Source organism: Lactuca sativa, chromosome 9, assembly GCF_002870075.4.
Source record: "Lactuca sativa cultivar Salinas chromosome 9, Lsat_Salinas_v11, whole genome shotgun sequence".
Classification (NCBI taxonomy): Eukaryota; Viridiplantae; Streptophyta; class Magnoliopsida; order Asterales; family Asteraceae; genus Lactuca; species Lactuca sativa.
In genome coordinates, this window is record NC_056631.2 from 78,537,167 (window position 1) to 78,549,183 (window position 12,017).

The following is a 12,017-nucleotide window of genomic DNA, read 5'->3' on the forward strand; positions in this document are numbered from 1 at the left end:
CAACTGTAATTACAGGGCGTAATCGTAACTTTTGAAATATGAGGGGGTTGTCTGTATATTACAGAATTACAAAAAGAGCAAACTATCGTTTTGGTCCTTGTGGTTTATATCCATCTACAATTTTGATCCAACTTTTGATATGAATAGCCCATATGGTATCCAAAGAATGCACGCACCATGCATCGTTAAATCTAACTATTTGACTATTAAATATTTTAAAATGCCCATACCAAATGAGTAAAAACATAAAATGAAAGAACTGGTCATGTAAAAACTCCAAACTCAAACCTAAGAACCCTAAAAGGTCGTCCCTACTATCATTTGAACCTGACGTCTTCATCACTGAAGCCACCACCACCTTCACCTCCATTATCATTTCCCTCACCGTCGTCACATCCACGACCCAAAGGCTTGGTAGGGTTAGTTAAGTCTTGCTGGTTCGGTGGGCATTTATGTTAGGCTGCGAGTGTTGTTATTGGTTAGCGGATCGGAGGTAAGCCTGAGTGTTGTTCGTAGTTAGCGGATCGGGGGTAAGCTCGAGTATTGTTATTGGTTAGCGGATCAGGAGTAAGTCTGAGTGTTGTTATTGGTTAGGGGATCGGGGTTAAGCCCGAGTGTTGTTAGTATTAGCAGAGTTGTTCGAGCCGAGTGAATACTTGGTCTAGTTTAGTATGTGATTGATTGTTTTTTTTTTTAGTTTTGTCGGCATGTTTATGCAGGGTTAGCAATAACGACATTCGGTCGTGGGTTTCATGCTTTATCTTTCTTGTATGGTGGTATCTGGCCGGGAAGATCTCGATTCGATCAAATCTATAGATTTTTGGTCAGTATAGTTGATTTGGAGGTTGGTTAGCCTCATCTTCTAGGCTTTTCTAGAATTTACGTTGGTGCGTCGGTATGCAAGGTTGTCGGCTATGGCATGGGTGGTGGTTTCTTTCTTTGGCTTTTCAATGGGCGGTGCAAGGTCAGGAGGTCTTGGTTGGGTCAGGTCTGCAATTATTGGGTAGCATGGGTGACAATTGGGATGGCTCGGTTTACCTGGAGGTTGTCTAATACTTCGGAATCTACATGTTATGAATAAGGAAGTGGGTCCTTATCGTCATGGTTTAAGGAGGTTGTGTGAAGATGTTTTCATCAGATTGCATGGTTTCACAAATTTAAGGTTGGCAAAATTGTCGGGAAATGATCGACTATTTAAAAGATGTTACAATAGAGGTGATTCAGAACTTGGAGTCTCTACTTAGATTGGCTTATGAGCTTGGGATGGAACCATTGTTGGCTATGGTTGCAAATGTTGGCATTCAAATGATCTCAACCCGCATTGAGGGAGTAGAGTTTGGAGAATCCACAAGGAATTTGAAGAGTGTGCGGAAGTGGAAGCGAGAACTGATTTCAAGGACAAAATCGAATTTAAGTGGGGGGTAATTGTAACATTGAGTTTCCAAATCGAATCGGTTTAGGGTATCAAGGAGTGAAGTGCATGGTTTTAGGGTAAAATCGGGTGTCATGATGTGACAGGTTGAAATTGAAATGTGTATCCAAGGGGGCTTGTCACAACATGACAATAGAATGGTCACGTTGGGAGAGTGGTTGCAGCCCAAGCCCACGAATTTTAGGGTTCTCTTCATATTTAAGGAACTTATCTCATGACCTAGGGTATTCTCTTCAGCCTCCACTCAGTTTAAACGAAACCCTAGCCCTATTTATGAGTTCTTGAGCTTTTGGTGGTGACTTGGTGACCATTGAATTTTGACCAGTTTGACCCTAAGCCAATCTTGAAGGGTTTTGGGCTGATAAATAAGAATCTACCATGTTTTGGTGCTAGTAAGTTCGTGGCATCAATCAGGGCGTATCGCGGTGTTTTTGGGTTCTCCAATTCAGGTGAGTTTCCTCACTATACCTGTGGGTCGAAGGCACCAATGTCGGCCCACTAGATTTGATTATGTATCCTTGTGTACAGGATGTTGTTGTGTTGTAGTGATATATATATATATATATATATATATATGTGTGTGTGTGTGTGTGTGTGTGTGTGTTTTAGTCAAAAATCGATTAAGTAGAATCAACCAAATTGTATGAGGGGATGTGATGTGTAACAATTGGTAAAAAAAAAAAAAAAATAGGAACGATCGTACGATGCTATCTTTTGATTATTAAGCAATATGAGTATTTTATTAAGAATGGTTGAAGGAATTTAACCTCTTTTATTTAAATAAGTTACTGTGAAATATAAAACAAGTAGCTATTGATAAATTTCGTTATGATGTATGGCTACGAACCATCACCGGTTTGTGAAATTAGCATATAACATCATTTGAACGCAACAAACTTAATTTTTGTAACAACATGTATCTAGTTGATAATTAAGTTAGGTTCTATGTAAAACGTGTGCTTAATAGTTGTGTAGGATCTAAATTCGACAAATATACGAACCAAAGTGACAAAACGTGTTTAACGATATGGTTAACCGGTTAAATGTCACGAAATTATACATTGGTCAATAAATTTTATATTTAAATAAATTAAAATATAAAATGAATTATTATAAGGTATAATTAAAATGTATCCAAGTGTTTTTGAATAAAAAGAATAAAACATAAACATTAAAGTTCAAATACACAAAAACTACATTGTTATTTTATACTAAGTATACATGTATGTATTTATACATATGTATTATTATCTAGTGAATAACTAGTTATGGGTCATTACCTAAAGTGATTTCATGTAAGGAATATGATTTCTAAATCAATTAAGATAAGAGAATTGGTGGAGATAAGTGCCAACTTAACTAATAAGTGCTTAATCACTTAAGACATTTTACTAAGAATGCTTATTAATCCCTCTTCTAATTTTCAAGATTAAGACCTTCCCTCTCCTTAAATAGAACTCCTAACTAACTAAATAACTAGTAGTTAGTTAGTTAACTAACTCTATCTCTAAGCAACCACCCAAGCAAGTGGCTAGACAAGATCACATCACTTAAACTCACATCCCATCACAAGCTAGTCTAGGTTTTGTCCCCTTATCCTCTTCCACCCTTTCCTCCTTCATAACCACGAAATTTCCTCTTCATTTTACCCTCATTTGACCAGCCAATACTCCAAGTAATTACTCTCAACCTTCATCTCATTTTCAAGCACAAGAACTTCCTTCCAAAGCCATCAAAACCATGAACTAAAGGGTTGCTGTCCCTTTTGTGTTTCAGCCACCATTTCACCCATCTACACCTTCCTTTTGCTTGATATTTTTACCACCAAATACCCCTGGAAGTTACTTGTTTTGATACTCAAAATTATTGATTCAAAACAGTGAGTAAACTACCCTTTTTCTTGCACTTTTGCTGTGAAATTTTCGTGACAGCAACATAGCCAAAAGAGTGGCTGTTTTGGAGCATCAAACCAACAACCAAAAGTTCATCTTCAACTTTCCATTCTTCAAGTATTCACATAAGGTGAGTTCATACCCCTACATTTTCATGTTTTATTCAAGTTTTAAGGGGGGGAATACAAGTTAGAACACTAAACATAACTCAAATTTAAATGACAGCTTTCTACAGAAAAGTTGAGTCCTGTTCACGGACTGTTTTGACCATCTTAAACTTAATATCTTTCAAAACTGTACAATATGCAAATAGTTCAAGTTTATACCTTTCTAATGACTACTCGCACACGTTCATACGATTTTTCTACAATTTATGGCGATTTTTATAAAACTGCCTGTCATTTCAGAAGTGATTTCGGACCAGTCTGTGAAGATGTTCATTTTCACACTAGTTTGAGACCACTAAAAATCATAATAAAAATTAGGAGCAAAGTAGACTTATTTTATAAACTCTCAGAGGTGACGGATTCAGTTTTTGACTTACGATGATTTTTCTATGAGTTTTCTAAAAACAGGGACAGTAAAGGGTAAAACTGTCAAAAGTGGTTTATAGATTTATTAACACCTTCTAACATTTTTGAGTAATGTTTATACATTAAGGAAGTTAAAACACAATCATTTAAATATGTTTAATGACCATTTTTACAAAAGTAATAAGTACAAAAAGGTCTTTAGTATCAAACTTAAGGATTATTTCATGCAAAGTTTCTAATAAAAACGTAAGAATATGAACAACAATTACGAAACATGCCAAATCATCCTTTAAAACTTATACATATATATAACCATATACATATATATGTTTTGTTTACAAACTTGTCTTCTACATCAAAAATTTAACTTTACTCGTTTTTATCAAATGAATCACTTGTGATTTATTACTACTATGTGAAAACTCTTGTCATACTTCGCATGCACTAGATTTATACAAAGTATTTAGAAATTCCAAAGTATTCTTCGTTGCTAAACCGTTTTATACATTCTAAAAACTTATGATTTATGCTTTGTCAAACATTGTGAAAAAGGATAAACTTTGCATACAAAACTACTACCTTATTACGGACTTAGTTGAGAATCCATGAGTCGTGTATATCTTCAAACGTTACTTTCTTTATTAGAAAATAATGCTACAAGTCCTGTCTATAACCAGAGTCTCCCGTTCGGAGAACGTGTCAAATGTGTATAGATCTATACGGGAAGTCATGATCTCGCGCCCTGACTGTTAGCTACAGTCCGTCTTTTGGGGTGACAGTTGTCATAACGCTACGACGCCTGAAGAACGTCGCTACAGGCATATTATGTTTAGTATGGTTATAAAACTCATCGGATATACAATTATTATGGTATTATGCTTTTATGAAAGAGTAGCTATTAAAACTATTCTTCATCTAACAAATGCGATCTTCGTATAGCTTTATTATATAAAACTATGCCACACCTTTCGAGCACGTCGATTGCTTGCGATTTTCGGTCTTAGAGACTGCCAGTTATGTCAGGAAAATAAGGGTTTTTCCTGTATACAAACCAAACAACTAATAGGAAAATAAGGGATTTTCTCGGTACAATTAGTTGCAACTTATAACACGAACATTCATATGCATTTCATACTTTTATAAGAAAATAAGGGTTTTTCTTGGAAAACACAACAAATCATAACTCCTTACATTTGAAACAGTGCGTTTTCTGGAAAACATACACGAACTTTCGAATGGCGTACACTTTCTCAAAACACTACTTATGAACTCACCAACTTAATTGTTGACACTTTTTCTTTGAAATAACTTGTATTCTCAGGGAACCGCTAAGCAGATTTGGAAATCAACTTTTGGGGATTAACGTGCTGACGTTAATTACTTCTTTTGAAGGATGTTTTTGTATTTATCTTTTGAACAAGTAACGAATACGATTATGTAAACATTTTGGAAACTTTAATATATATGGTGGTGTGTACTTTCCTTTCTATGAACTGTTATGATACTGAATATGACGTCCTCCGCCCCAGAACGTTTCCGCCGTTCGTGGTTTTGGGGTGTGACATGATGTTCGTAGTAAATCAAGTATGAAATGATGATCAAAGTGACACAAGTGAGTTACAAGGAAATCCCTTGATCGTTGATAGGATCTCTAGCATAAAACATTGGGATGTGATAATTATCACCTGCCTTGATGTTTTATTTGATATCAAAAGTTGATTTACTACCTTGATGTTTTATTTGATATCAAAGTTGATTTACAGATATGAATATGTAAATATGAGTACAAGTATCATAGATAAGCTAAATGTATCTGTAGTGTGCTAGTTACATGTGCTATTTATAGTCTAATGTTAATAACAAAAAGTCTGGTAATTTTAGGATCCTCTAGAATCAGCATATGAACTTTATTTGACTTGGTATTCTGGGTCTTTTGCCTAGTTGAGATGACTCTCCATCGAGAATGGGTCATGTGTGGACTCGTTCTGCACATGTGAGAAAAATAAATAGAATATGGTCATTACAAATGTTAGAAATATTAGTGGTAATAGTTAGGATCCCGGGATATATTTAAGGATCACGAGGCTTTAGAAGTATTTAAGGATCCTGAATATGATTCAAGGATCCTGCCCCTAACAATTGCCGCTAAATTATATTTGTGAAATATCGAGTTTAGTTTTCCCGTATTTAAAGGTATAATTTAAAAATAATAAATGAAATATATAAAAATTTTGAATTTTAAATCCTAACTGATAGAATTTATTTGTTCCATAACCATCATTACCCGGTCAAATCAATTTTTCTCTCCTCTGTTACTAAAATAAATAGAGGTTATTGGTTCGAGTTGTTCTTCTTCACACTCTTTAGCTTTCATCTAGGGTTTATCAATCGTATCAGAAGGTATACTTCTTAAATTTTCTTTTCTTTGACCATGGGCAAGAAAATGACTCTATCTCGCAAGAACATCCTCGCTCCTTCTAAGGATGATTTTTTTATCAAAAGATCTTGTCTTATGACGAAATATGTTCTTTTGATGATGATGATATCGAGTTGTTGAAATCTGTCGGAGCTTTTCCCGATGATGTTGTTTTCAAACATTTTAACACAAAGTATCAACCTGATTTTGTTTCTTCTTCTTGGGTCTGCTTCCTTAAATACCCATTTCGAAAGGGAAGAGCTCAGGGTGATCGTATCGCATACACCAGGTTGTTCCGCATTTTTGTTGACTTGTTGTATTTGGATGATTATTGACATACTCTGATTTCACTATGGTTTTACATGAAATGTTTGGCCGATGGTCTTTTAATTAAATAAAAATGTCAATTTTAGCTCTAATTTTTAGGATGTTACAACCATTACCTGAACTCCTACGATTGTGATATGTTATGGTGCAGGCACATGCTCGATCATACGAGGCTCAGGCTGTTGGTTTCCATTAACATCTCCAAGTCCGCTATGAGTTCTCACCATGGCGTTCTAGTGTTCATTGTACCGAGAGGTGAGTTATTATGATAAAGAAGGTTTTAGTTATGTTTAGACACATAATCCTCTTTATCACTCCGAAAAAGTTATATGCCAATTATAATATCGTAACCAAACGTTTAGAAGCTTGAACATATAAAATTTATTTATCCAAGTTATGGTCGACAATAGACCTTTATTTAAGCAATATCATTTTGGCAACCTAAGACATGTTGTAATAGAAATCATTTAGCACGTAACAATAAATAGGCATGTTATCCTAAAGCAAGCTAGTGCTAGTGTCAATTCAAGTATACTACCTAAATAAAAAAGATACTCATCTCACACCCATTTCTTAGCATTCTAAGTTTAAGTCTAGAATTCCTCAAAGTTCATAGTTTGCTTAAACTAATGCTCTAATACCAAATGTGACATCCCTAATTTCTTGGCCAGAAAATACCGTTTTATTTATGCTTATTTTAAAAAAGAGTTTATTTATAAATGCGAAATTTGGCCCATAAAATATATTTACAAAGAAATGTTTTTCATTTATTTATTAAAACTTTGGATGTCATAACTGATACAAGAAACCTAAGCATAAACGTAGTCATTACCGGCCTTACATCATCTAATGGCCTACATTTCCTTTAATCTCTCATCAGATCCAAATATCAAATACCTACGTATCGATACATGTGATACAAAGAAACTAAGTGGGTCAGGTTGGGAAACTTGGTGAGTATATAGGGTTTTCAACCTACAATAATATAGATAGCATGTTTAATTATCAAACAATTAACCCGATTATCATCCCCATTTTCTTAGTTATTCGTCCCTAAGGATCTATCATAAGGGTCATCATAGTCATCATTGCTGACAGTATTGTTTCAGGGATTTCTCTACAATAAATTTTAGTAGGTTTCTTTCTATCTTCATTCTAAAGGATATATCCTAAGGATCATATTAATCATCATTATTGATAGTACTATTTCATGGATTTCTCTGCAATACATGTCAGTAGAAAGTAGAGTACATCAAAAGGACACAAAGTCATCACCTACATGCTATAAACTGCAAATGTTCCATGGGAATGTCTTGAATGGTCTAGTGGTCGTCACCTATACTATGTTAGATGACTGCATCATTATTACACTAGTATCATTCCTACATCATTAGTATATAGTACCATTTCTACATCGTTAGTACACTAATACTATTAAATTTGTGTCATGCTATTGTTAGTTTCATCATTCATCGTACTATGGCATCTTATCAGTTTAATCTCTCATCATACTATGTCATCTTAACTCTCATCATACTATGCCATCTTATCATTCTAATCTCTCATTATCCTTCATCACCCAATGTATTATATTCATGAAAATACATATACGACATAGGTCATATAAAATTTATCTTTATAATGTTTCTTCTAACACATAACATCTTTGCACATGAGCACATATAACATTTAATTATCTAAATACTTCATATCTATGTGTAATATGAAAATAACTATGTACTTGCCTGTTAAAAGTGGGTAACTAAGAAGTCAGGCAACACTTCGCTTCAGTACTTAGTTTTTCCTTTGGTGTGACCTAGGTTCGTATCACTAAGTTTTAGTCTCATATTTCTAGTGACTAATGATAGTCTAGATTTATGACATCCCCAATTTTCAAGGTCTGAAGAGACCTTTTTATTTATGCCCGTTTTAAATCAGAGTGCTCTTTATAAATGCGGAATTGGTCCCATAAAAAGTATTTTCGAAAAAAAATGTTTATCATTGATTAATAAACTTGGGATTTCGTAACCAGTACAAAAGATAAGCATAAACATTACTGGCCTTACATTAACTTATTGTACTAAAGGCCTAAACTCCTCGACTCAATCGTGTAACACCCATAAAATTCAAGCCAGTTTAAAACATTTAACCCATTCAAAAACCATTAAGTTATACAACTTGTTTCAAAATAGTTTAAACATCAGAGTGTTCCCAGAACCAAATCACAAAATCATGAATATGAGGAGCGGTACAATCACGCATTTGCCTTGCCACGATCTCCTGATGTACCTGAAACAATAAACTAAAACTGTAAGCCCGAAAGCTTAGTGAGTTTCCCCCAAAATACCAACCACATACAATCATTATCATATCATATCATATCACAATACAGAACAACCATGCCTCTCCAGTCTGCAGTGTGACTGGTCCGCCCTCAACAGGCCTTCGGTCCACCTGGTCCACTCTCTGAGTCTACAGTATGACTGGACCGCCCGCACCGGGCCCTCAGTCTATCTGGATCGGTATGACTGGACCACCATACGGGTCTACAATCTATCCGGACCACTCGTAGGGTATGTTGGCCTTCAGCACAAAGCAGGACCGCCTCAACCCAACATCAAGCAAATAACCATGTGCACATATAGCAGGTAATCACATAACAATCCATAGACAAACAAATCGATCTAGCAGATCGTAAAGCATAGCAACATCCTAACCAGGATACTGACCTAACCGACCACTAACATAGCATCATCTTATATACCAGGATACCGACCTAAGCCAGGTCACTAACATAATACTGTCCTAATTACCAGGACGCCGATCTAAACAGATCAACAAGCACATCAAACAGTACACATACAGATATCAGATATAACTATATTACAGATCATCGATCATAGTAATCTCTCATAACCAAAACACCGACCTAACCAGGTCACTAACATACCAATCCTAATGGATTATAAGAGCATGACAACATACTGTCTATCAGGATACTGATCTAACATATCATAACCACATGTAGCATACTGTAACCATGATAACAACTAAAAGGGCCGACATTGGTGCCTTAGACCCTATTGATATAGTGAGGATAACTCACCTGCAATTGTCGACTGAAGAGATAAGACCGAGCTGCTCCGACCACCGACACGAACTTCACCATAGAACACTACCAAAGAACCAATTCCATAAATACCAAAATTACGAAAATACCCTCGGAAGTCAAACTGGTCGACTCTTGGTCAAAGTCAAGGTCCTCAGTCAAAGTCAACATTCCGATTGACTCTACTCGCCGAGTCACCCCATGACTCGTCGAGTTCAACAATCTCTGAGTCTCATCCTGACCAACTCGCTGAATCACCACCCAACTCACTGCTCTGAGTCTTAACCAGAAAAGGTTGAAGGTTCTGCTTATGACTCACCAAGTCCAAGAACAAACTCGTTGAGTCCACGACAATCTTCATCAGACTCGCTGAGTTGTTCTTCAACTCGCTGAGTCCAAGCTCATCATCATACGACTCGCCGACTCACCTATGTGACTCGCCGAGTTACTATGCGACTCAAGCCTAAAACCCTGGCCCAACTCGCTGAGTCATCTCCCAGACTCGCCGAGTTCATACATGGATGTCCAAAATCGAGAGATTCAGAGCTACTCCTTTGCTCCAAATAATAGATCTGGGTCTCTAGAGTCCATTGGCAACATAAAGTTGTTACCTTTACGCGCTTCATGCCCCATTACTCCAAAAACCAAGCTAGAAAGGAACTTAACTCATGGGGAATGGCTTTTCATAACAACTAGAAAGGCTTTCTGCATCAATGATCCACATAGAACTCAGATCTGGAGTTTCAACTCCAACTCTAACTCATGCACCAAGATCTCATCAATATTTCTCCAACCAAACCCTAAAACTCCATGAAAATGGAACTAGAAAGGAGAAGGCCAAGGATAACGATTCCTTACATCCAAAATGACCTCCCACTGAAGTATAATCCGGATCTCTTCAAGTCTCCTTGATCCAAGCTTCTTGATCTACAATATCCCTTCACAAATCACACCAATTTGCTTCCAAGGCTTCTCAGAAACGAAATTAGGGTTTCTGGATCTCAAAGGGGGCTAAGGGGGCTGAAGGGAGGACATTAAGTCCTTTAAATAGGGTGCAAACCCGAAGATTACTCGCCGAGTCCCTTCCTTTGTTTTCATATAGCACCCTTCAACTTCTTGCTTCTGAACTTGGGATGTTACAAATTGATTGTACCGTCATATTGTTTCTTGTGATACAAAGAAACTGAGAGGTTCAGGTTGGGAAACCTCATGAGCACATAAGGTTTCCAACCCATAATACTGTAATTATATATTTTTCACAATAAACAAATAATCTCAATTACCCATTCCCATTACCCTTACTCTCTAATCCCTAATGATAGTCTCAAGAGACCTACCCTAAAGGTTCTTAATGAGTAGACAATATTGCTTTGGGGAATCCATATCAATACATGTAAACAAGGCAACCTTAAGGGGTATATCGTACCCGAATGAACAAGTTTCATTTTTCCCTAAAAAGTATGACCATTAACACCTATAGTTGGCAAACCTGCTAATGTTCCACCATACTACCTATAATAGTCAATGGTTGTCATATATACTTTGTTAGATGACTGGTCTCGGTAATACAATGTGTGACCTTTCACCATTATTTTATTTTCCCAAAAACCCTTTATTACCCAACCCATTATTTTATCTTTCCCAAAACCCTTCACTACCCAATGAGTATGTGATACCATAATTTATATAAATAAAATCATATCATATTATGGCATAAATATCAAGTACACAGATAGTAAGCACATATAACATTTAATATATATTTCATATATATGTGTAAGCTGAAAGTAATTATGTACTCACCTGATAAAGTGGATGATTGGTGATTTCGGCAGAGCTTCGCCTAACACCTTGACTTTTCCCCTTGATGTAACCTAGGTATTATTATTACCAAGTCTCGGTCTGTTATTCCTTATGAAAAATGATAGTCTAGAGTCCTTAACAATCCCAATGTCTACATCAAGATCTATCAAGTAAGGAATCATATCGAAGGGAGGGCTTGTTTGGTATACAAAGTATACTATTTGGAAATCCCACTTTAAACACCTCACTAAATCCAATCTAGAGATCACTCCCATAAGTAGATCAATCAGTATAATGACCTTTGAATCGCTGATAAATCTTAATTATTGGTTCATAATAACAACTATGATTATAATTATAAGTTACACTTAAAGCGGAATAAGTGTAGCTCAACTTACATAGTATTCTGATGAAAACCGAGAATTATGTGGCCAAAACTCTGACCTGGAATCTTCTAATCGCTGACTATCAGACACCACAAGGCCTCGCTAAAGTAACTAGGAAC

The 12,017-nt window shown here is 36.0% G+C and overlaps 1 long non-coding RNA gene across 1 annotated transcript; it reads left to right on the plus strand.

Annotated features, from left to right (window-relative positions):
- Positions 1-3,351: 3,351 nt before the first annotated feature.
- Positions 3,352-5,344, plus strand: LOC128128463 (uncharacterized). Its single transcript, XR_008226414.1, has 2 exons — positions 3,352-3,454; positions 5,179-5,344. It is a non-coding gene; the product is annotated as an uncharacterized LOC128128463 (long non-coding RNA).
- Positions 5,345-12,017: the final 6,673 nt, after the last annotated feature.